This window comes from Rhipicephalus microplus, chromosome X (genome assembly GCF_043290135.1).
Source record: "Rhipicephalus microplus isolate Deutch F79 chromosome X, USDA_Rmic, whole genome shotgun sequence".
Classification (NCBI taxonomy): domain Eukaryota; kingdom Metazoa; phylum Arthropoda; class Arachnida; order Ixodida; family Ixodidae; genus Rhipicephalus; species Rhipicephalus microplus.
In genome coordinates this window covers 103,467,713-103,495,359 of record NC_134710.1, presented here as the reverse complement: position 1 = coordinate 103,495,359, position 27,647 = coordinate 103,467,713, and positions in this window count along the sequence as shown.

The following is a 27,647-nucleotide window of genomic DNA, read 5'->3' as shown; positions in this document are numbered from 1 at the left end:
CGTCACCCCTCAGGTGGAAATCATCTTCTTCTCCTACTTTGTCTCTACGGACAAAACCGTCGCCGACTACACGGCGGAATCCCTAAGCGCTCTGGCGCTAACTTCCGTCTTCTCCTGATCTCTCATCTCGGCTGCTCGATTAAATACCTTCTGCGCGAGATTCCAGAATGTTCTCATCATTTCGTCGACGCGATGCGCAGCGAAGGCAGGGGGAAAGGGCGAGACGGTTTGAAGGCCGTCCGCGATGGATGACTCAACCCGGCATCACCACGCCCCTTTCCATCTAAAAATTTCAAGTGCTTGCTCGGCCGCCCATGTGGGGTGAGGAGGTTCGTCGGTGAACCTACATTTCTGAGGGGAGAGGGAGCGTGCCCGGGGAGTCTTTGAATGGTTGTTTTCTTTTTTTCTTTTTCTTTTATTGTTGACCTCGCGGCGTCACTCCGGCGTTTCGTCGCGAGAATTTGGCGGCGCGCCCTTTTTTGAGCGCTCGTTTTGTGACTTATATATATATATATATATTTGTGTGTGTGTGTGTGTGTGTGTGTGTGTGTGTGTGTGTGTGTGTGTGTTGTGTGCATATATAACTCATCCCCTGATGAAGGGAGGACCCCTTCCGAAACTGTTGGGAAATAATTATATTTATCCTTGTTGACAATGCTCCCGTTGTGCCATATCCCATACCTTCACGAAGACTAACTGGCCCATTGAATTACGAGGATAAACAATTACGCCTGAAGTGGGCATGTGTCCCGGTTAGTAGGTGATGAACAAGAAGCTTTTTCATTGTGTTGGAGCATTGGATGTTGCACTTGTTACGCGATTCGCATTGTGTGACGCCTGGTTGTTTTTTTTTTTGCTGTTCCAAAACGTTTTATTTCTCATAATAACGCGATTCCTTTCCTGACATCAAGCTTGGCTAAAGCAAGTTTGCGAACGGGTCTCAAGCACTGGCGAGACTCAAAGTTACAATACTCGACTTGCATGCAGTGTACTTGGGTTCAAATCCCACCATGTCTCCACAACATGTCTTTGGTGTTTTTTACTTGAGTCATTTTTCTTATTTCGAGCGATAGTGGTGACACACACAGGTGGTGGCGGTGGACACCTGCGGTGCTGCGCGTGACCAGTGTTGGGACTTCGTAACAGCTTTCACGGTAAAAAATTAAGTAAATAGTACGGAGGACAGAATGGAAATCAAACCTGAGCTCTCTGATACGTAGCCCAGTACTCTACCAGTGAACTGCGCCGGGGCTTAAGACTTCGCTGCAAACTGACCCTATTCAGGGTTCATGTGTAATAAAGAGTGTTAGAACATTAGCGTACCAACCGGTCATCACACAATGCAGATTGTCTAACAAGTGGGTCATTGAATGCTCCAACCCATTTTGAAATCCTCAAAAATAATTCAGCATCACCTCCAACCACAGCGTCAACAAAGTGCACCTAATGCCTTACAAGTATGTAGCGGGTACTATGCTTTCCTAAATGACTCGGAATGGCTTCCGAACTATAGAAAAATTATGAGAATTTATGGCCTATAGTTGGTACCCTGAAAGTGTGCATGTGGTATAGTTGCCCCGAGAGCCTTTAAAGAGCCACTCACCACCCCGCGTTTAAAGACGAGGGGGTGGTTTCCTCATCTCTTTCGCGGCCCTTCTCAGACGCGGTGCATCCTCCTCGCCCCTTAGTTTTTGAAAGCACGTGAACAATGTCAGCGCTAAGCACTGGTGCCTTTGCGGATTTTGCTTTTCTCGGCTACACAGTGTTATCTCCGCTTACGCCACAGCGTGTAGAACTGTGATCGGTTGATCATGCGCGATATTCATGTCATACAAGAAAGAACGAATTGGAAACTGCGTGGCAAAGCAGTACAGGAGACAATCAAATTTGATATTTCGCGTACATGGACCAATAGAGAGCATGTATGTATACACTATCGACGTAAACGGAACCACTGCCTGCGTCACAGAAGTGTGCATGAAGCGTGTTGTGTGCATTGAGAGCCTGGTGTGTGCATGACCCTATAAAAAAGGCTCCAGAAAGGTCACTCTTCCAGTTTTAACTGTGACTGTGCTGCACGTCCCGCGCACGTCGAGCGTTTTTTTTTTAACGTGATAGCGGTTATGAACAGCGACGGCAGCAGTGGACAACTATGGCGCCAGAAACAGCCCTTGTGGTATTCTCATAACAGTTTTCGCTGTAGAAAAATTTAATAACCCAGTGGTTATGACGGTCGTCTCCGCATAGCGAGTACGCGTGCTTGAATCACGCGCAATGGGTATTTTTATTTCGTCAGGAATTTCTCTCTTCCTTTTTATTTCTCGCTCTTTTTGTTCTATTTCTCTGGCCCATCAAAGTTATTGCATCCCACGCTGGACAAGTCTTCGTACGTGTTTTCGGAGCGAAGCAGATAAGAAAGAGGAGGACGAGGAGAGCGTATGGCGATTCATGAAGATAACTTTCTTTCGACGACACATGATTTACCTTGATCATAACAGCTGTTCCTCTCGCAAGTGGTCGGCCTCGGCGTTGCATGTATAATGAAGGAATGATGACAACAAAAGGGAACAACAAGCATCATCGCAGAGTAAAGCACCACGAGATCGGCGCTCGAGCTCCTCCATCTTCCTCGTCCTGTCGCTATCTCGAATCTTCCACCTGCCCGTTTGGTTCACCCAATAAACCTCTTTACGTTTGGTGGATCGTGCTCAGTAACCACATCGCCTACAACCTGGAACTCGGATCCCGCACCCTGCCGTCGACCATGCAAGTTGACGCTGCCCAACAAACAGTACCTCTCGCGGCCGCTACTTGCCCCTGCCTGGTTCATCAGCGAGACCCCCCGATCTTTGCGGGCACCGAAGACCAGGACGTCGAGGACTGGCTGTCATCATAGGAGAAAGTCAGTGGACCCAACAGGTGGGATGACGCTGCTAAGTTGGGCACTGTCAATTTTTATCTCACCGACGTGGCCAAGCTGTGGTATACGAACCACGAAACCGAGTTCGCGAATTGGTCCACCTTCAAGGAGGCGATAAGTGCCGTTTTTGGTCGCCCTGCCTTACGAAAGCTACGCGCCGAACAACGTCTACGCACATGGGCACAGGAGCCAGGTGAAACTTTCACATCATATATAGAAAATGTGATCGATCTTTGCCGGCGCGTCGATGCTTCCATGAGCGAGAGTGCGAAGATACAGCACATCATGAAGGGCGTCGACGATGACGTTTTCCAGATGCTTCTCGTGAAGTCTCCTAGCACTGTGGCAGAAGTAGTGACTTTGTGCCAAAACTATGATGAATTGCGGAGGCAACGAGCTCAGACGCGACGCTCATTACAGACAATCCAACCAGTGACCGCACTGGACGTTATGAATGACCAGACAAACCTTCTTGCACAAATTAAAGAGGAAGTGGCTCGGCAGCTTTCTCTACTGTCTTTTGCTCAACGCCAGGAGCTCTCGCAGCAACAGCCACTGCGACACCCACCACCATTGGCTCCCATGCTCCGACATGTGGTCCAGGAGCAGATTTCCGAGGCTATGCCGGTGCCCTTGCAGCAGCTCCCCGTCACCACGCCTCCTACTTACGCTGAGGCACTAAAGCGGCAGCAGCCACACCACCCCCCGCCGTTCCAGGGACTGCCATATACCTCAGCCCCGACTCAGCCGTCCACCGCCTGGGTTCCTCCCATTGCCACCACAGCCTCAACTCACCCGTCTGCCGCATGGGCTGCTCCCCTCGTCGCCAATACTTGGAGAATGCGCGATAACCAGCCCATCTGTTTTACGTGCGGCGGCCCTGGCCATATCGCCCGTTACTGCCTTCGTCGCGTGCCGGGATACACAGACGCCCGGACACAGAACAGCTTCATAGACCTTCTTACATGTCGTCTGGAAAATTCTGATCCTCAGTCAAGCTCGTCTTCACGGGAATGTCCACGTACTATGTGTGGTCGCTCACCTTCACCCCGTCATCGCTTCCTGTCACCCATGCGTCAACGGGCAGCTCCTGAACACGAGGGAAACTAACCGCCACAGTTCAGGAGGCAAGAACTGCGCTGTCGAAATGCTCAAGTCCTCGGACACTGCCGTCGAATATTGTCGAAGTTTTTGTAGAAGGTACTCGAGCATATGCTCTAGTGGATATCGGTGCTGTCGTTTCCGTGATAGACGCTAAACTTTGCCGCAAGCTCCGAAAAGTGACGACGCCTCTTAATATGATGTCCTTGCAAACAGCGAATGGGGACCCGGTTCAGCCTGTAGCTGCCTGTACTGTCCGACTGATGATCGCGAAGGACCACTACACTGTTGAGTTTATTGTCCTTTCGTCATGCTCACACGCCATCATACTTGGATGGGATTTTTTATCGCGTAACCATGGCGTTATTGATTGTGCAAGATCGGAGCTTGAACTTTTCCCGTTCTACGACCAACCAACCAGCCTTATTCAGCCCGCCATACACAAACTCGTCGTCAAAGAAGGCACTTAAATTCCTCCAACAGCAGCTGTGTTGCTCCCCTTGTTCTGTGACGGCATCAGGGACGAAGCTGCATTCTTTGAAACATCAAGCCTCTTCCTTAGTCGAAGATCGCTTCTTCTGCCTTATTCAACCCTCCCTATTTCTGAAGGAAACAGTGCTCTTTGCCTCATCAATCCCCTTTCATATCCCGTCGAACTGTTTCAAGGTGAATCTCTTTGACTCATGCATGCCATTGATAAAAACTAACTTTTACCATGCCGCCAGATTATTCCGGTGACTACGACGCCATCAGTGCCCTCAACCCTTCCAATATGCCACATTCCGAGCTTTTCGACTCATCGATTGCCGACGGACTATCGCCATCTGAACGCTCGGAGCTTCTTCAGCTGCTCTACCAGTTTCGTGAATCCTTTGACGTTGCTCAACCTACACTTGGCCGAACTCCCAGTTTTTTTTTGACGGCATCGACACAGGTTCCAACTCGCCAGTACGACAGTGACCGTACCGTGTTACCGCCACGGAACGTCAAGTTATCACCCAACAGGTTGACAATATGCTCAAGCGCGACGTTATCCGACCTTCCCAAAATCCATGGGCATCACCTGTCGTTCTTGTTAAGAAGAAGAATGGTACGATTCGCTTCTGCGTAGATTACAGGCGCTTAAATAAGATCACTCGCAAAGACGTATATCCTTTGCCCAGGATTGATGACGCCCTTGATTGCTTACAAGGTGCCGAGTTTTTTTCGTCGTTAGATATACGTTCGGGGTATTGGCAGATGTCCTTAGCAGATGATGATCGTCCAAAAATAGCCTTCGTGACACCGGACGGGCTATATGAGTGCGACGTCATGCCCTTGGGCCTTTGCAATGCGCCGGCCACATTCGAGCGCATGATGGACTCTTCTTCGGGGTTTGAAATGGAACATATGTCTCTGCTACGTCGACAATATCGTCGTCTTTGCATCCGATTTCGCAACACATGTACGCATGAAACATGTCCTCACGTGTCTGAAGAACGCGCAGCTCCAACTGAATCTCATGAAATGCCACTTCGCTGCTCGGATGCTCACAATTCTCGGTCACGTCGTATGAAAGAATGGCGTTCTTCCCGACCCGGCTAAACTATGCGCTGTCGCTGAATTCCCCAAACCGACGACTGTAAAAGAGTCACGCAGCTTCGTAGGATTGTGCTCCTACTTTCGTCGGTTTGTGCGCAACTTTGCCTCCATAATTGCCCCTTTGACCCAACTTTTAAGCAGTGCCAACGACATCTCATCATGGTCTTCCGAATGTGATCACGCATTTACCACTCTTCGCCATCTCCTGACATCACCGCCTATATTGCGCCACTATTATCCCACGGCTGCAACTGAAATCCATACAGACGCCAGCGGTGTCGGTCTCGGTGCAGTTCTCGCTCAACGCAAGCCTGGATCCCCTGAGTATGCATCGTCGCCTACGCCAGCAGAACGCTCAACAAGGCTGAGGTAAACTACAGTGTTACCGAAAAAGAGTGCTTAGCCATACTTTGGGCGATTGCGAAATTTCACCCATACTTATATGGCCGCGCCTTTGCTGTAGTTACAGACAATCATGCTTTATGTTGGTTATCTTCACTGAAGGATCCATCAGGTCGCCTTGCTCGTTGGGCTCTGCAACTTCAAGAGTATGACATCCGTGTCGTGTACCGTTCCGGCCGCCAACATACCGATGCTGATGCGCTCTCACGATCACCACTGCTGTCCGCTGAGGTTGCCTCTATATCTTCTATAGAACACGCGCTGTCCGCTCTTGACATCGACCCAATGACCTCTGCACAGCGCGGCGATCCATGGATGAATTCGCTTCTGGATGTCTTATCTCGGGTACCGACACTTCCCACCACTCGAGCAATGCGACGCCAGGCTTCGCACTTCACCATTCGAGGTGGCCTCTTGTACCGGTGCAATTACTCACCAGATGGCAGGAAGTGGCTGCTCGTTATTCCGCGAAACTGCGCTCTACAATTTGTGCATCATTTCACTCCGACCTGCAATAAGCTCACGCCGGTGTCTTGAAGACCTACGAACGTTTAAGAAAGCGGTACTACTGGCGTGGGATGTTTACTTTTGTTCGACAGTTTATTCACGGCTTCCACGAGTGTCAGCGACGAAAACAGCCACCGAATGCAGGAGCAGCTCCACTACAGTCGCTTGCGTGCCCCGACCACCCATTCAATCGCGTCGTTGTTGACTTTTATGAACCACTGCCATTGACCACAGCAGGTAACCGGTGGGCTATCGTTGCTGTAGATCACCTGACACGGTACGCCGAAACCGCTGCTCTTCCTACGGCGACTGCTCAGGACGTCGCATCTTTCATCCCCCATCGTTTTGTGTTGCGTCACGGCCCTCCTCGCAAGCTCCTCAGTGACCGGGGCCGTGTATTTCTATCCGACGTAATCCAAGCACTTCTCCGTCAGTGCCATATTGTGCACCGGATGAGTACTGCTTACCACCCTCAGACGAATGGCCTGACTGAGCGGTTTAATCGGACCCTGGGTGACATGCTCGCGATGCATGTGGCATCTGACCAAACGAACTGGGACCTGGTTCTTCGGTTTGTGACCTACGCGTACAACACCGCTACCCAAGTCACCACCGGCTTTTCCCCATTCTACCTTCTATACGGACGTCAACCATCGCACACAATTGACACTTTGCTGACATACGCACCAGATGTATCTGAGTGCCCGACCGTGTCTGAAGCCGCCCGTCACGCCGAAGAATGCCGCCAACTAGCGAAGCAGTTTACTACGGCTGACCAGGAACGCCAGAAAAAGGCCCTCGATGACGACCACCCTCCTGCAGCAAAGTTCGCCCCTGGAACCCTTGTATGGCTGTATGTACCATCCTGTGCACCTGGTTTGTCTACCAAGCTACTTTCAAATCGCCATGGTCTATACCGCGTGGTAGAGCGCACATCGCCCGTCAATTACGCCATTGAACCGCTTACGCCACTCGGTGACCATCGTCGGCGTGGACACGATATTGTTCACGTGGACCGCTTGAAGCCGTACTTCAACCCGCTCATTCCCAGCTGTTAAATCGCCAGGATGGCTTCCTCTTTCTCGACCGGGGCAATTATAATGAAGGAATGATGATAAAAAAAGGGAACAACAAGCATCATCGCAGAGTAAAGCACCACGAGATCGGCGCTCGAGCTCCTCCATCTTCCTCGTCCTGTCGCTATCTCGAATCTTCCACCTGCCTGTTTGGTTCGCCCAATAAACCTCTTTACACATGTAACATTGTAAATGTTACATGCAACGTCCAATAAATTTAGTTTTAGTAAACATTTTGCACAGTATACCAGAACATTAATATTTAAATAATACCATTGAAAAGTAGAATCGAATACTTTCATATCGATATATAATATTACACTGTATTCATTACACTGCTCATAACGAAAAATATTTATGAAAACGTACAAAATGTGGCCAATTTCCAACGTAACGACAGAGTTATTTCCAATAGTAAATGCGCCAACTGCCCACTATGTCTGTAGTGCCCCGTACCAGCTAAGGATACACGCATGCTCGCTTGTAGTAAGCTGTTGCAGGAAGATTACTTTTGCTTTCTATTGTTCTTTTTCCAAACGCCAAAATGTGAGTCATGTTGCACAGTTACAAAGTAAATGGACTTTCAAACACGCAGCTTGTTATAGACGCGTCCAAACATTGCCACCCATCAAGGGTACTGAGCTAGTACTCACTTTAAAGCGGAATAAACAAAACTATATACACAAAATGGAGTCGGTAAAATACAACCAAAAGCACAATTCTACAGGGACCGTAACAACGCTATATGCGCCAGTTGCAAATCAAGACACGCGTGGTGTTTTCGGGGAGCATTAGCAACGTGATAGTAATCAAAAGCAGCGCTTGGAAAAACAACCACCTCAAATTGTGTCAAAATGCAAACGAATAGAAGCAAGAAACAGATCATCTGAAAGGGGAAGTACGAAAATAATAACTCCGGAGCACCAGCGTTGGCTCAATTAGAAAGCAGCCATTCCTTTATATTGAATGTTCACTTTCTCTCAGAAAACGAGCGATTGAATTATGCGCGACGGAGCCACCGCGACCTGTTCGCGACGAGCGACGGGCCGCTTAAATCCCGCTGCTGGGGCTTTGTTTCGAGCGCGCCTGCACGCGTTCTGCGTGGCGTTAGCACGCGATGCGAGCCAAACAAGAAAGAATAGAAAACAAGGTGACGCGGGGAAGGTCTTAGAGCCAGCGTCAGTCCCTTATCGCGGCGCAGCCAAGGGCAACTTGGCGTCCCAATATCATTTTGAGCGTGGCGCAATGAAGTGATCGGCGCGGCCGTCTGGGGGCGCGAGCGGCGCGGGGCACAGGCGCCTCGGGGAAGTCCTTAAGGGAATAATGGCCCTTCCCGGTTGTGCGTAATCGCGTGCCGGATTTTCTACGGGGCTGATTAAAATCAGAAGGCAGCCGCGTTCTCTGCCAAAAGCGAACCCCGGTGGTGCTCGTGCGCTCCCCGCCCGCGACGTTTCCTCCCCGGGGATATTAGGGGCCGGAAGTTGGTTGGATGACAAATTCACGCCTAATGCGGGTGGACAGTTTGGATCCGGGCCGTGAGAATCGATAATCAAGCACTGAGCCCGGGTCCCCTTGCCTCCCCCCCCCCTCCCTTTCAACCCCCTGCTGCAGGCCCGCGGACGAGTATTCGCCCCGTTTCGGAACTCCCTAAATCCAACGTTGTCAATTTCGACGCTCGCGATCTTCGTGCCCCGCATTCTGCATGCGCCGCCACCTTCCCATTGCCGGCGCCCGACGCGACACGCAAACAAATGCGTAGAGCTCGACGGCTCAAAGGATTGCCCGCGCACTTCGCCGCCATCCGGTGGTGCCCGATACGACATGGCTCGGGCATTTCCGTAATGCCGAGTCATTAGAGAGTGATGGCTCGAGAAAACGAGCGCCCCTGACTGCGACAACCCGAACGCGTGCCTGGCCTCACAGAGTTGCGACTCGGCATCGGCTCATTTCAGAGTGGCATCTAAATCATTGCTTACCAACTCGTTGGCGCAACTCCCTGTTTGTGACAAAGTGACCCCCTGCGCGCACAGCGTAGTTGCACGGTGTTCTCGAAGCTCGAGCGCCGCAGTTCGCAGCCCGCATGCGGCCATTTCGCCGAACGAACTAAACAATCCTAACGCGATCGATGCTAGAAAGCAATCGGGAAAATGCGCTTTCTCGACGTAAACACATAAATCACCCAGTTCATGCAGTCAGAGACAGAGTTGGTACTTTAATCGGGAGGACTACCCATAGAGATTACACAATGCAATACCATCATAATATGTCCCGTGCATACGTGAACGACTTCTGAACACCACGTATACTAAATAGTATTAGCGGAACGAACTGTAGCACAGCATATCTTTACAAGTAAATATTACGTGTGAACGAGCACACCCACACACACACACACACATACAAGCACGTACGAGCACGCACGCGACCAACACCTTGGAGGACGCTAACGCTTCGTCTTCAAGAGGAGAATGCGACGCCGTAATCGGCCGGGCGTTCTGCGTATCACCCTCAGTTATGCCGCAAGGAAAGTAACGTCGGCGCACGTAACACTGGCCGTTTCAAACTATTCGAGGATGCCTTCTGCAAGTACACTTGCGAAATGCCCACTACGCCATAATTCTACTTTTTGCAAATTGGCGAAGTGTGCACTACGCCTCTATAAAATGCAACGCATGCCTGCACAACGGCACACTTTGTAAAGGGTGGGCAACTATAAACCACCCATTAGTTGCGCAGTTCATATGTTTATACGCCTGGTGCGATTCTACCACGCAATAGAACATGAGTTAAGCAGACTCTTATCGCTACACCTGCCGTAGACCGGGGTTTGGTTCTTACTTGGCCTGAGGTTTTTGTCATTTAGTATTTGCATCTATCTCGACTTTTTGATCATGAGCAACATGAATGTTTGCTCACAACCAACGCAGCCGAAATTGACGTCGATGCTGACACTGGCATTTTTTAAACACTGTGGTGTAAAAAAAAAAAAGACCGCACAAATTTTTTGTAATCCGCATGCAGATACTGGGAATGACGAGTGCAAACTTCGCTTTGTCAGAAAGTGGAACTGTAGACTTCGATCGGTTTAGAAAAAGGAAAAGGAAAGAAAAAAGTCTTAAAATTAGAATGTCTGGTTAGTGCGATTCTACTCAATGGTACGCACGCACAATGCCCTTCATTAGTCACAGTTGAGGACATTGATCGTGCTCTAATATTTCTTTGCGGCAAAGTATTAACACGCATCTTTGCAGCAGAGCAGACATGTTTGGCGGAGACGTCATCTTCCTGCTCGACGGAACAGATGGTTTTATTTGGAGGAGCGTATAGTGTGACGCGCTGAAGCAGATACGTGTATATAGTTGCGCACAGGCGAAGCATTGAATGGTCATATCACTGTGACGGATACCGCAACCATGCTATGCCTGAACTCCTAAGCGTACAAAAACTTCTGACGACCCATTCGCGTGTTAAGCCTATCAATGATTATGCAGTCGACATCAGCTTCAATGACTTTAGTTTGAAAGCCCCGTGACCTTTTCCGGCTTTAATGTTTGGGGACGCTATCAGCTGAAACTTTAAAAAATATAGTTAGTAGACTACCAACAATATATTTAGTAGAAAACGATGGGAATGGTATCATAAGCAACTGAACTACGCTGTGAAAGTATTGTGATTCGAAAATGTCGAATTTCAGTAACACTTCAATTAATGGAGAAAGTGCTAGAAGAGACAAGTGAAACAAGAGGGAGGGATTTAGCACTCGTGAAGTGTAAGCTTCAAAAGTGCCATAGGGCGTTGCCTGTCTCATCATTTCACTCGTATACAGATGGATCTTCGAGAACAGGCCGATTTCATCGCTTCTCATCAAACTAAATGGGGCGTCCAGTGCGATGAAGGTCGTTGACGTCAAAATTGCGGCCTCGAAGCGCTTAAAACGAGTATCTGAGGGGCTAAGAGGCATTCGGATTCTTTGCCCTAGACTTCACAAATCTCCCGAGCAGCGCCTGCGTAATTGGCTCTGTGACTAAGCTCAAAAAGCAGGAGGTGTCGAGAATGTTCTTTTTTGTCGGCTTCACAATTCATTTTTATGACATGAAAAGAATACAACGGAAAGCATCATGAAAAAAGAACAAGAAAAAGCAGCGTTAAAGAAAAAAAATAAACACACTATTTTGTAGAGCACGTAATCCTCTGTTTAATAACATGAAACGCATTGCCCGCACATTTACTTTAGCACCCAAAATCTTCAAAAGACGCCAGGAGAACAACCCATGAAAAAAATAAATTATATATATATATATATATATATATATATATATATATAAGTACTCTGCAGAAACATTGTCTTGTCACTCTAAAAACATTTTATAGGCCTCAGAAGTATTGCGGTATAATACTTTGCTGTCTTGATAAATAATACTAAACACAGAAAAATAATATTAGATTCAGGTACTTTCCTGCATAACTGCATCTTATTGTATCTCAAGGAGCCATTACTTGAAAATTTTTAAGAAAACAAAATTTAGAATAGCATCTCGGAGCTCCCAAGCCCTAATACAGAACTACCTTTGTGCACGCGTCTATATGCCTTTACATTTAATTTTTTTTTCTTTTACCCATTCTTGTATACCATTTTTGAAGCCAGTATACTTGCAAGTAGTATATACGTGTATTCGAAACGCTCCCGTGAAAGTAGCAGATGTTTTTTTTTTTCTGAGTACTTTTGCGCACAAGGAGTTATTTAGCTGTCATTTTGTAATGTTTGTATTTTGTTCCTACTCCTGTAATATACTTTGCTGAGGATTGACTGTATTCAGAAATAAAAAAAAGAAAATTCTTGCCTACATGAACAAACGCGTAAGATGCACCTTTTTTGCGGAGCACACAATAATAGCTGGGGATGGGGTTTCCCTGTAATTCACCCGCCCCTTGAAAGATTATGTTTGGAGCTTTAGCAACAAAAATAAAGATGACAGAATAACTAGATCAAATGAGCTTCAGTACTGAGAAGGGTGTTTCACTTCGTCACAACCACTTCTCTTCTCTGTCATGCTATTTATTACGAATACAGAGGGAAAAAAACGATGAATGAACGCAGTTTGTAATACAGATAGAGCTTGAAGCCCACATATCCACACCCAGAAAGATAAACACTGCTCAAGACAATTTACAAAATAAACAGTTTTCATAAAGGGAAGTAAATAGACGCACTTTATCAACAACAGATGCTGGTGCTATCGGAAATATTTTTAACCATCGACTATTTTAAGCTGTGAAAGCACTTAAGCCAAATGAGACGGAAAATATTTTAAAAGGCAAATCATCACTCTTATGTGGCATGTTATTAGGTATATCTTAAAAAATGTACGTCCAGATTTCTTAAGTGCGCATCATTCATTAGTGAACCAAGGACACTTTCAGCGTGTCCATCCATCCATTCATATCTACCTATCTGCCTACGCCTGGGTGCTCTTGTGATCGCCTTCTTAACTTAGTGTAGACCAAAATTAGCATAGTAGGTCAATAGGATTTGGCGAACATTACTGCCTGGTCATGACATGAATAACGTAAAAGTAATGTTGCAAAAGTCGTCAAACCCTTCCCTCCAGACACGTGTGGTACCACGGGCCGTTGTATGCGGGTACGAGTTGTCAGCCGGTGCTCGTTATGTTCAGTCTTCCTTCGAGATCCGTCTCTGCGCTGTTACAATATGAAGATACGGGTATCATCCACAGCTGATAAACAGTTTATTTATTTGGTTTGGGTACACATAGAACACGACGACAGGGGAAACAGGGAGGGAACAGGCTAATAACTGCCACCTATAGGAGCACAAAGCCTGCCTGCTCCTTCGGGAAGGGGAGGCATAGAGAAAATAAGGAAAGAAAGAAGGAGAGAGAGAAAAGAAAATTTAGAAAACACAGGCCGACGCAAATACAATTAAATAGTCACACAAAAAGTGTGTATAAAAGTACTGATCGGACATACCACTGCAGCGCGAAGGAGCGGGACTTTTGACTGTCATACTTTTTTAGCGAAGGTCGTCGAGAACAGGGACGAGCGCCTCCAAAAGCTGTTCTGCGGCTAGTGCTGCTCGTGTCTGGCGACCCGCAATCAGTGATCTAATGACATTAACCAGCATCTTAAGTAGGGTGACGAGCTGGGCATCGTCTTCGATAGAGTCCGCTTCGTTTGCAATCTTTTCCACTGTAGGCGGGGCCTTATAGTACACTCTAAGCCGAAATTTGGCAAAGTTGGACTAACTGCAGTCGTTAAACCAATGGACGAACGGTTCGTCCAACAGGGACTAAATGTATGACAATGCGTGTCTTGCGCAAACGCCCGGCAATGAAGGGACCAACGGGGAGGGCAACTGCGCCGCGATCGCCTCCTGTCGATGCTGCACTGCAATGCTCGGCGTGGTCGGCGATCATGAAAACAAGTTAAATAGGCTATACGCCACTGTGAAAGTGAAGCACTATGAAACGAATAGAAGATGTTATTAGAGGAAAGTAGTACAACACGCTGTCAGTGCACACAGCAAGTGCCCTCGCGTTTCCACCATGCCGGCACGGGCGAGCCGAAGCCAAGTGAAAGTCTTCGCAAACACGGGCAATGCCGAGAACTCGCTTTAATGTGCTGAATATGTTCGAACTACAGGGAACACTGACAATGCTAATAAAGGTAAGCTGTTCATCAGCGGTCGTGTACCCACACAGTGACCACAAGTTCAAAGCGATATATAGGAAAAGTAGGCTTCATACGTCATCGGTATCAAGCGGGCTGCCGGTGTGAGTGCATTGCCGGCACAAGCGAAGGAAACGTCGCGTACAAGTTCACAAAAATTGTAGCTCAGGCAAACTTATGTCTTTTTATCCATGCGACAATCGTTATCAAAAATCCGACGTGTAGGCGATCGCGGATACGACTAATCGTGCGGCCAGCGGTACACAGGTTGTGACTTACCAGCACGATGAAAGAACCGTGCCTGCGAACGGTCTCGTCGCTGTAAGTATACAGATATCTACATCACTCCGTAAGACACAGCGAACATGGGGCACTTACCTATTGTTCATTTGTGACTATAAAATAACAACGACGAAAATTTCACGCGAGCCGCATGTTCCGATCGCCGGCGGTCGTTTAGCCGTACTCGTCGTAAGCCTAGCGACGCCGTCGGCAAGCCGACACGGTATTGCATCGGCGGGGCGCCTGCGGCTGCTTCGTCGGCTTTCCCGCACAAGCGCCGCTGCTATGTTTGTGTTTGCGGACTCGTGCGCCAGCACTGCGAACGCTGGTTCGGCCGACATGATCGAATACCAGCTGATAATTCGTATTCTCGGGCTGGAGGCATGTTGAAGATTAGATGGATCCATATTAAAAAATCGATGCGCATCGGTGCTACGAATAAGCCCATGTAAATTTTCGCGTTACGGTGTCAATATTTATTGTTTTCTTAAGCCGATTAAAAGTCGCCCACTGGCACTAGATGGGAGGTCAAAATACCGTGCTATATATACCCGAGAGTCTGTTCTCTGTAGTACAGCGCGGGCAGTCAGTGTTTGCGGTGTTTTACTTTGAAATAATAGTGCGTATGTATATGTGTGTGTGTGTGTGTGTGTTGCATGAATAACATACTATGATCTTCAGTGCTGATTAAATTGGAATAAACATAAAGTATACTGCACAAACGCAATGTCGCCATTTTTTTTGCCATTGGTCCAGACGGTTCAACTCTTAGTCCCGCTGGAGCATTCTACTGGGGCCAACATTTAAACCCAGTGGAGTAAGTGCTTGGGGTAACAGTTGAGCCCTTGCAGTTACTCCCGCAGTTAGTCCAAAATTGGTTCAAAATCTGTGGCAGCGCGTTTAGACCCCTAAAGGACCAATGGCATACCCCACTTTAGTCTTTTTCGGCTTAGAGTGTAGAAGCTGGTTCCGACGCTTTGTGAGAAGCGATCTTTTCAGAGACTGCCTCGGAAATTTTCTGAGGAATTCAGCGCCGGCCACTATGTTGCCGAGAGGGCGAAGTTCCGCTTCTGCTCTTCCCTCTGAGGTACGTTTTAGGTACTATACTTCGAAAGTGTAGGTATATCAGTTTTGCTTTCTACAGCGGGTAGACGCGTACTGCGATTGATAGTCTTCTATCCCGATGCTTTATCTTTGGCTTTTTTTTTCAGAACCTTCAATTGTTTTTTCAGGATGAGGCATTCTTTGTCTGTTGACAAGTGCTCGCTGTTACAGTTAGGGCACCGAGATGTCGAGCTGTCACAAAAGTTTAGGTTGTGCTTTCCGCCACATTTGGCACAAACCGAAACACTTGTGCAAAACTCTGCACATGTCCAAGCTTCAGACATTTATGACACTGTATGGGCCTTGCTACGAAGGGTTGAACTGGGCATCGCGCTAAACCAGCCTTTATGTGACTATGAAGCTTTCCACATTCGTAAACAATCTTTACACAGTTTGCCGAGCCTAGTCTGCGGACGCTGCTGATTCTGCATGGAGGCGTGCAAACCATGCGCTCTTCAAAACGTCATCTTGAAGTTCTAAGTCGACGTCAGATATAACACCAGCTGTTACATTCATGCCTTGGTGTAAAAAAGCCCTTGTGTTGACACCACATAGATGCGATAGACCAAGTAGGGTTTGCATCGTCTTCTGATTTGTTGTGCCAACAGCTGTGATATTTTTCCGCGGGTTCACACGAACCTCTTGAATAAAACCAGGGGCCAAGTTGAAGAAAAAGTCATGTAGCTTCTGCTTGGAGATATATTATTCAGGCTTACCGTCACGTCAACAGGCACGTAGGCTACAGTAGTGATCTCGATGTTATATATAACATTGTCCTCACTTGAGGACGATTTCACAGACTTCCATCTTGGACGACGATACTAAGCAAGTATGACGGCTCATCCGATGTAGGATCAGACTCGGACTCAGGAGCTCCCAATGCCACTGAAGAGCTAAGACACTTTCTTGCGACGGGAGGTTAGTCCCTGCTACAAGACTCTTCCACTACCATGTCTTCCATAGCAAACTTCACCGGAAAGGTATCCCAGCAAAGCAGAGGTCTTGAGCGCCAGTAGAGATGGCGCTGGCTGTTGCTGATCCAGAGATAAGCACAAAATAGATAAAACTTGAGCACTAACAATAATACCAGCCGAAGCGTGAAAACTTCGTCATTGTTCCGCTGAGATGTGCAAGTAGTGATATAGCAATTTATATTGCTATATCACTAGATGAGGGACGGATGACTTCCCGTTTAAGCATGTCCGCAACGTTTTCTTCTATAATTTTTCTTTCAGTTAGAGACACGCGGTAGGGTCGGCGGTGTACAATAGATGTCCCAACAGTTTGAATTCGATGTGCTGTAGTATTAGTGCGGCCCAGCTTAGACGAGCAAATATCGAAAGAATTTGCATGTTTCTGTAACAATGCGAGCAACTGCTGCCTCTGTGAATATGTCAATTCGCTGCTGATAGTGGTGGTAAAGGCGAAGGAAGAAACATGCTCACCGAGGCAAGGTTCTTTAGATGCGATGGCCTGAAGTGGCGTGACGAGTGCAGGCTCGAAGTCAGCAACACGGGCCACAGTAGTGCCCTGTGGCAGTAAGATCTTCTCCGGTGTAGAGTTGACAGCGGTGACAAGTGCCGAGCCATTGCAAAAACGAACGACACCGGACGGAAGAACTATACCTTTGCGAACGCAAAGTGGTGACGGTGAGACCAATACATCCCCGTGATAGATGCCGTTGGACGTAATGGTGACAATTTGCTCTTGTAGTGGCGGGAGTTCGATGTCTTTCACAGCGACCAGACGAAGTGGCTTCTGATTATCGTCGTCAAGCATGTAGTCGGTGTCAGCGAGGTGAACGACGCGTTGTCCACAACAAATCGCCGCGGAAGCAGATGATAGAAAATCCCACCCTAAAATTAGTTGGTGAGAGCAGCGGGACAGTACAGCAAACTGGACATGATGGCGGATGCCGTCGATGAAAACACGCACAGTACAAAGCGCGGAAGGGCGAATGATGTTCCCCTGGGCAGCAACTAACGTGGGACCATCGTAAGGCGTCATTACTTTCCTTAAATGTTCACACAAATCAGCACGTATCACAGACAATGTCGCACCTGTGTCCACCAAAGCATCGACTCGCACTCCTTCCACTTCCACAGAAACCATGTTACACGGGCCTAATGGAGGAATTTCAGTTCTAATTTCGAATGCAGTTTTTCCTCCACAAACTGCATCACTTAGTTTTCCGAACGAATATCAGAGGCGAATGAGGCGGGCCGAAGTGGAGAAGTGGAATGGCGGAAGGGCGAAGGCGAGCGGCGTCTCGTGTTTCGGCTGTTTCGTGGTGCAGTCGATGCAGGAGGAGATGGAGACCGGTGCGGGGGAGACGAATAACGCCGACCTTGATAAGACGCCCCGTTGTACAAATCCCGTTCACGCACATCGTTCCGACGCTCATCTTGCTGGCGCTTCCGGCAGAAACGGGATATGTGGCCGCGATAGCCACAGTAGAAGCATACAGGGCGAGACGAGCGCCGCCACGGTGGAGAATAGAAGGCATTCGGGGCACTTGGAGATAGCGCGGTCAGGTGGGCCGAAGGGTCAGGGGGCACGGAATGGTAGTTCACAGGGGTAGCGGCAGCAACTGACGCGTAGGATGGACGTGGCAATGTCGCGTGGGCGTCGCTGGGAGGCACGGCAGCAACTTGAGGGTACGTGGCTAAAGGGTGAGAAGCAGGTGGCTGTACGGGTGCAGAGCCAGTCAGGGATGTAAGTTCCTCCCTGATGATGTCACGTAAGGGCATTCCCGAAGGCTGAGTAGGTCGCGGTGTAGGAGGTGTGAAGCCCATGGACCGCAATTCTTCGCGTATAATGTCCCGGATGAGGTCACGCAGATGGCCATCTGACGTGGATTGGTGGTCGCCGATGTCTGGTTGAAGGCGGACGGAGTCCAGCGCATCAAGGCGCTGGCATGTCGCAACGACATCAGCGATGGTAGCTGGGTTTTGCACAGCGAGGGCATTAAAGGCAACAGGCCCAATGCCTTTCAATATGTGGCGCACTTTGTCCGATTCCGGCATGGATTTATTGACACGCCGGCAGAGTGCGAGGACATCCTCGATGTATGAAGTATACGATTCACCGCGATGTTGTCGGCGAGTATCGAGTGTCCTCTTCGCGACGGCGGATCGAATGTCTGGTGTCCCAAAGACGTGCCGCAGCTGCTGCTGGAAGGTAGCCCAGTCGGGTAAGTCAATGACGTGGTTAAAGTACCATGTCTTTGCGACTCCGGTCAGATAAAATGGGACGTAACGCAGTTTGGCGGCCTCGTCCCACCGATTAGCGACACTTACGCGGTCGTAGTCGTCGATCCAGTCTTCTACGTCTTCTTCACGACTACCAGCGAAGAGCGGGGGTTCCCGCTGATGTCCGTGTATGTAAGTAGGAGGGGCAGCTTGCGGCGGTGCGTGGTTGATGACATCAGTGCCGGCAGGCTCGGTCTGGGACATGCTGCCTGACTGTGGGAGCAAGCGGCGGCCTGAACAAAGCTCCAGGGGGTATAGCGGGCTGCGGGAGGTCAGAGGACCGAAAATCCACCTCCACCACGTATGAAGTCTTGGTAGTCTTGGCTGCGACAGCGTTTATTTGAGGAAAGACCTCGCAAAACGAACGGGCAGAGCCAGCACACAGACGATGACGATGATGATGAACCAGAGTGGCAATGAGGGCAAAGAGACAAGCGGATGATGGTGATTGTAATTATGCAGGAATGAGGACGATGTGAGTTACAAATGCCCACACTATATGCCAATTATACCATATAACAATTAGAATGATGCGCACCTGAGCTGGTTGGTACGTTTAAATTTAGCTGCAACAATTTGACATATATCTACCGAGAAACGGCGAGAGCACACATTGGTAATTTGAATGCGAAAAAATTAAGAGAAACCAACACCAGCAGCGTTAAATTCTGAAATCAGGATCCCAACAGGAATCCAACTCAAGCTTCCTGTGTGGCAGTGAGATATCTCACCACAGAGCCACGCCAGATCTTGAAACTCCTTCGGCGTAATGTCAACGTCAATCGGGGTTGAAATGCTGGCAGCCAATCTATTTTTATAATAAAATCTAGCCAGCTCCACTTTGCAAACATTGTGAAAAAGCGAAGCTTATGCCCGTCCTTTATGTGGCTATATCGTAATTTTACTTTACGTATTAAGTCTTGTTGGCTCTTAGCTTCAGCCTATATTGCACGAGCTTCGCAGTTGGCTTGCTGACGGTCGTCTTCTTCATAGGGAGAATGAAAAATGTTTGCCATCTTGAAAGTGCAAACTCCTGAACACTGACACTGACACGCACACTCCACTGTGACTCGCCACCACACCATTTCAGCTCGTTTCTCTATAAGGTTCATCTCTCGACATCCCCCGCCCTCACTTCTCGCTGCGCACGCAGTCTTCCCCTTTCTACCGAAGATCACACTCGTTACATTACGAATCATCGATATCAGCGCTACTACAACGCCGGACATGAAAACCTTCACTAAGAACAGCTGCGCTGCTAAAAAGCAACAAATATTACATTTGTACAGTCGTCAACAAGCCTAATACGAACTCTCCGCAGCGTGTTCTGAAACAGTTTGATTGAGGCTAGTGCCATGTAGCTTTGGGTTCTGTTAACAGTGCATTACTCATGCATGCCAACATACTGTTCATGCCTACTGAGGTATTGTCCCGGCAACAGAGCCCCTAGCAGCTGACATTAGTCAAATTAGTCCAGGTCACACGTCGCAGCATTTCTGTTAAAGGGACAGTAAAGTCAAACAACAATTTACGTCAGAGTGAAAGCTCAATACATGACCACGTCTAAAACCACATTATCAAAAGCAATGCTCTACTTACCAATAAATTAAGGTAAATGCACGAGAACACATGCGCTACGCGTAGGACATTCGCAAGGTCATCACGATGACGTGAGATGTACCGCCTAAAATTAATCCCTGCTAATCGAACTAGTTGCACTAAATAAAAAAACCTTTTGTGCATAAAGAGACATCATAAAATGTTGCTTGTTCGTTTATGTTTGATTCATGGAAAAAAAGAACCGCTGGATGTTACTACGGGGTAATGGCGTGAGTGGTTCAAAAGTTAAATTTTCGCCGGGTTAGATTGGACAGGTCGTGCCAAGTAGCGGGGCCCAGTTGAACCAAGCACGCTTCTGATCTCGCAGGCCATGACAGGAAATTGTTCAATGGCCTATGTTGCTGCTGTGCCTCCCGCTACATTCTATCTGCTGCTACTAGTGTCGGCAGCCGCGCAGTAAGGCCGGGCAAAGTTGTGCACGACAACAGTGACGTGACACGTTTCACTTGATGCGGGTAATTTGAAGTGCACTAACTTGATGCGGACCACTAAAACGTGATTTTATTTAAAAATAAGCACTTCAATGGCACAAAAGTAACACGATGTTTCTGGGCCGCTGTTTCAAGAACCAACGGCGACTTGATAGTCGCTTTTAATGTTCTTATACGCTTGCTGACGACTGTACTCCTATCATGCAGACGTCATTCCGAGTTAACGTCAATTCTGGTGCTAGCGTTTGCTCTACTTTTAGAAGAGTCTAATAAACATGACATTTGTATCGCTATACGTATGCGATTCACATAAGTATAAAATTACGTATGGTATACACATATTCTCACCATAAAGTGTACTTCATTTCAACGTCTCTTTACTAACTCCAGTGCTTTCGCTAAGTCAGACCATATATGGTTTGACTTGACGTTACCTTTGAAATGCCAGTGTAGTCCCCATTAGAGCACTGTACAGGCCCGGTCGGGCCGGGTAAGGGATTGTTGTATCGGGCACAGGCCAGGCTCGGACCCGTTTCAGGCTTGGGACGGGCTCGGGCCTGAGTCAGGCCCGTATTAGGTCCGAGTCTCGTATACATATCGGTATAATGGTGTGCATACGCTGTTTGGTTATGTTTGAATTTATTATAGAACTTATTTTGTCGACTGAAAAGCTGACACCATCTGAAATGAAGCCTATCTGAAGCAATAAAATATGCCTGATATAAGTGAAGTTTCACGGGCTCTAGTCCTGCGGAAAGTTGGCTTCTTTATTCTCCACCTTTTCTTTTCCACTATAGTCGCCGCTTTTTCGTTCTGCCACATATTCTCCTTCATCGTCGCTGCCGCGAGATGGAAGCCTCCAACCACAACCATCAGCCACAGATAGCCAGACTTCGCTCCCTTGTTCGCACCGAGGCCCTTGGCCATCGGCGACTAGGCAACCCACTCTTACGCTTTCGGTCCATGCGGGGGATCACACTCCGGACACCCGACACCCCCGTTCGACGAAGAGCGCTAAGGAAGCCGCCGGCTGGTTCACTTCGGCGCTCTAATAGAGAGTTGTTTTGGAAGCCCTTAGTCCGGTCTTGCTTTAAGACATAACACTTTGAAAGATCCAACGATTCAACTTGAAGATGACTGGATAAGCACCTCCTGGGAACACCGGGGATGGTGGCTCACTTCCTAAGGGTTTTTTCTCGCTTTGACAGATCTATGGCGCTCTGGTGGCGGGGACTCGGCGAAAAATTAAATGGTGAGTTAAAGTTACCTTCTTGTTCCGAGTGCGAAAACTGTGTGTGTGTTAGGAACAGTTGCCTGCCGAGGAGACGACACGACAACTTTGATTTATGTAACACTGCCCAGCCTGGTGTATTACTCCCAGAAGTGGCTATAGAGCACGTTTTTCCCCTTGCATTGTGACATAAATAAAGTTTGCAAGAGATTTCATTCTTTCACTCCACAGGCCCAGCTCGTAATTTCTGCACACTCATACTACAAATTTAGGTAATTTCTTCCTCTTTATAGGGGTATTAGATTTTGTAGTAGTTATTTGAAATGCAGAAATGAAAACGCATGGTTAGCACTGCATACGTGAGACAGCCAGCTATGAGTCCAGTTATAGTTTTTATTGCTCTGCAATTATTTCGCAAAAGTGATACGGGCGTAATTAACCATACGTATACACAGTAAAGGTGAAAGTCGTGACACTGAAAGAAGTTATTAACACGTTTTAGAAAATATATTCTTTCCGGCAGATATCTTCACAGTATCTGAAGGTCGGACTGGGCCTCGTTTATGCTCAAGGCATAGCTAATTGGCTGAAACAGGCCGGGCCAGGCCAAGCTGGGCCCAGTCCTTTCGATCCCAGGCTGGGTAGGGGCCATATTTAAAAAACACCAGTCCGGGCTCGGGCGGGCCTTAGCATGGTGTCTTCGGGTCGGGCTAGGCCCGGGCAAGAAAACTCGGCCCATGCAGTACTCGTCCACGTTCCCAGTATGACCACTATGTACACACAGCTACAACTCTCGCAAAAGTACGCTGATACACATCGCTGAAAGCGAAAAAAAATGCAGCATAGGCAATTACATGCAAACTGATTCGCATCAAACAGGTTCCCACAAAACGTGGGATCTGCTTTTTTTTTTTTTGGTCTAGTCATACGCATGAAATTCCAAGATCACCTGCAGTTGGCGAAGCTAATATGTGAATTAATAAAGAGCTCCTTTATTTGAAAAAGAAACTGAGTGATATTGGAAGTGGGTCGCTGAGAGGGGCTAGGAAGCAATCTCACTCGTGGTCCACTCTAGTCTTTTTGATGAGGTTGGCCTCTGGGGGGAACTGAGATCTCAGAGGTCAGTGCCATACCGAATGCAGCGCTGCTGAGGGGTGACTATCGGTAGAGCCGACGACGTTTCGAGATGGGAATTCGGCATAGGCGAATCCCCTTCTATAGTATCTGGTGGCACCAGATGCTCTGATAAGCTTCTGTTTTGTACCATTTTGCGGAACAAAGCCAGTGTTCGGCGTTTCATTCGGCTTCTTCAGTATACCGTATTGGGCAGGGCGGGATATAGGATCCTCTTTCGTTTGTTTCTACTTTAATAATGTGTGTTCTTTGATCTATAATCCCACCATCGATCCAAGAAGTAGGGTGCCAGCCTTATGTACTACGGCATGGCAGGCATTGAGAAGGTTCGAAGCGTGGGGGAAGTAGGGGCATTAGCATCGTCTGCTCTTCTTGCTCAGAATTTTTCTTTCCGGCTGTTCGTGTTGTGATCATGACGTGTAGGTGGTTCGGGAAGGGAAAAAAGAGAAGGGGAGATGAAGGGGGGGGGGGGTCACCGCGCTTTCACCATTGACGGTCAGAGTGCTTCCCTTCCTCGCCCAAATACACTGAGTCCTGCTCCATTTAACGGTAGCTCGCTAAATTAGCGTTGCGCAAGGGTATATGTTAGCAAAATTAGGTTGTATGATGCAGCTGAGTTGAGTAATGGTAAGGTCATAGAAAACGAAAGTTGAAGCATGCTACTTCAGGACGGCATACAGTGTGAATAGATGATGGCGCCAGGAAAATATAACATTATTCATTTCTGTGGCTGATGTGAGCATTTAAAGGTACCGAAAGAGGGACCAACCCGGTCAAGCAATGCTTTCATTGATAATGTGCTACCACGTTGCGAAGAAGAAATATTCTTTTGCAACGGTTCTGGGCTGTATGCAACACAGGTCTTGTTAGAGGTAGCAGAAGAGTATGTTATTATTATTATTATTATTATTAATATTATTATTATTATTATTATTATTATTATTATTATTATTATTATTATTATTATTATTATTATTATTATTATTATTATTATTATTATTATTATTATTATTATTATTATTATTATTATTATTATTATTATTATTATACACCGAGAGGGGCACAGTGCCTGTCTACTTTGGAGAAATAGAAACACAAGCTAAGACAGTAACAATAAAATTAAAGATTTAACAGGAAAAACGAGGGAATGTCAGCAATTACTTAATTTAATGTGTAGTATAGCAATATGATATAAAAGAAATGCAAATGCCTAGATTTTCACGAAAAACATACCGTATTAAGGAGACACGAAACCGCTCAAATTCTTGGGCGAATGCGTAGTAGAGTAATATCAATAAAAAAGAACGCAAAGGTTTTGTACTTAGCAAAAATATGTAGTAAAAACGGTACGCCAAATCGCTTGCATTCCTGGGCGAAAATAGATGGCATGTATATGATGAACCTTGTCTTTCTGCGTGACCTGGTCTCGTCGAAAGAAAGCGTGGATTCACATACAGGCAATAATCAAGGATGGTAACATGTATACGGGCACGCGACTGTTCGAAAGTGTTGAATTAGGCTACGAATCAAATAACTTTCTGATCAATTCGGTGCTCGAATGGAATAGTGTATAGTAGAAACAGAATGTGCAAAAACCTCGAAGGAACCAAATGTCCAAGTGCAGAAGGGTAAAGTCTATGCACGTGCTGCTCAAAGCCGCCCAACCCCCAAACATCCTATACCATACTGTATACCGCTGCCACTGCTCATGCACATCTATAAACAACCCTTAAAAATGGCGGAGAATTTTCATCTTTCTCAATTTTTCTACATGGGTTTACAAATAGCTACTGCCGCAGGAAATGCTCCAGCTAATATAACGGTCTGCGATTCAACAAAATAATCTAAAATTTCTAGACTTCCTAATGGACTTGAATGTGAATTCTACCTTTGTAAAGAATGACATGTTGTTGGCGGTTCGGCTGTACATATGAGTCAATGGGGCTTTCTTGGTGCCCATTATCCACACCAGATCTGTCTGTATACAACTAGCGTATGTAGTATAAAGATGCTTCACACTTAAAAGACGTGGCGCAAGGTTAAAAACGAGAGGAACGAAGATCAGACCTTGCACTAAGTCCTTCTAGTAACAATGCACTGACTGGCCCAACATAACAAATTGTTATGATGTACACTGTGTCACACAACAATAAAGCATTGTATTTAGCTTTTGTTCTGCTAAATTTTCATTTCATTCCTGTATGGACGCCATGCTTGCTTGATGGAGGAATTTTGTTACGGCCTTGCATGAAATATATGATAACGAAATTTCTTTTTGTTAGTAGAGGTCTCGTTAATTAGACCAATGATTTGCAATTCACAGCTGTGTATGCAAGATGATGATGCCTGTAACACTTTTCTATCATAATTATTTATGTGTAGCACAATCTTTTCTGTTGAGGTCTGTGGCACAATTATACAAACGCTATGCGGGCGCTGTGCATTCCGCTGCCTTTCTCAGGCCATTTCAATAGCGGTACATGTAGACATCTTTTGGGGTGTGTTGACAAATCTTCTCATACAGTTCGGCACCCGCACGATAAAGAAAAATTGGCAGATCCCACGTGCAGTGAGAATCGATGATATGCAAAGCACGAATGAGAAATATTAATATCTCATATTAAAATCAGGCCAACGGTAAGAGGTGGACGTAAATTATCCCGTACATGACTTCCATGTGATGATTATCATGGTTGCACCTGACATTTGTGTTCGTACTCCAATGACGTCCCGTAAAACCAAATTTGGTATATGTGAAGCTAGCGAAACAGCCGACAGCGAACTATGAGCGTAGCATGTAGTCATGTTTTACGTGACACGAATCTCACGATTATCAGGTTTGGACGTGTCATTTACCTTCGTCGTACATTTACGTCATGCCAAATTTGGTATATGGGGAGCTAGCGAAACGGCCGCGAGCGCGATATGAGCTATACTAATGTTTTACCTGACTCGCATGTTGTGATTTTCATGTTTTGACGTTGTCATTTACCTTCGTCATCCATTCATGTCACGTGATACCAAATTTGGTATATGTGAAGCTAGCGAAACTACTGCGAGCTGATCGTGAGCGTGGTATGTTGACATGTTCTTACATGGCACGCGTGTCATGATTATCATGTTTGCACCTGTCATATACCTTCTTGATCCATACACGCCACTTAACACCATATTCGGTTATGTGAAGCTAGCGAGACGCCCGCGAGCGCATTATAAGCGTAACAGGTAGTCACGTTTTACATAACATACATGTAATGATTATCGTGTTTGGACGTGTCATTTACATTTGTCGTCCGTTGGCGTCACGTAATATCAAATTTGGTACATGTGAAGCTATCAAAACAGCCACGAGCACGCTATGAGCGTAGCATGTAGTCATGTTTTACATGACACGCATATTGATTATTATCATATTTGGACGTGCCGTTGACCTTCGTCATCCATTACGTAACGTAATAACAAAAATAATATATATGTGAAGCTAGCGAAACGGCTACGAGGGTATCATGAGCTTGGTATGTAGTCATGTTCTTACATGAACTGCATGTCATGATTAACATGTTTGAACTTGTCATGCACCTTTATCATCTATCGAGGTCACGTAACATCAAATTTTATATTTATGAAGGTAGCGAAACGGCCGCGAGCACGGTATGAGCGTAGCATATCAAGATATTTTACGTAACACGCACATCATGATTATCCTGTTTCGACGTGTCATTTACCTTCGATTCGCGTCACGTATATTTAGTATATGATAAGCCAGCGAAACGGCCGCGAGCGCATAATGAGTGCGGCATGTAGTTATGTTGTTACATGACACGCATGTTATGATTATCATGTTTGCACGAGTCATACCTTGGCGCCCATTCACGTGACGTAATACCAGAATAGGTATATGTGAAGTAAGCGAAACGACCACGAGCGCACCATGAGCGTGGCGTGTAGTCATGACTTACATGACATGCATGTCAGGATTTCCTCGTTAGGATTTGTCACCTATGTTCGCCATGCAGTTATGTCATACCATATCAGTTTTGCAATATGCTATCGAACGAAACCACCACAAAAAAAACGAGATCATGACATGTAAATCATAACGTTCATGACATATATGTCATAACTTTCATGTTATGACTTGTCACTTATGCTCATCGTTTAGTCATGTTATGACACACCAATTTTGGTATGAATCCCATCATCGAAACGAGCAGGAGAGCTAAAAGTCGTAGACGGCTAAATAGACAGATATATGTAGTTCGCTAAAAAATGTTTTAACATAAAAAAAAGAATGCGAAACAGGCTCCATTATCGAACCCT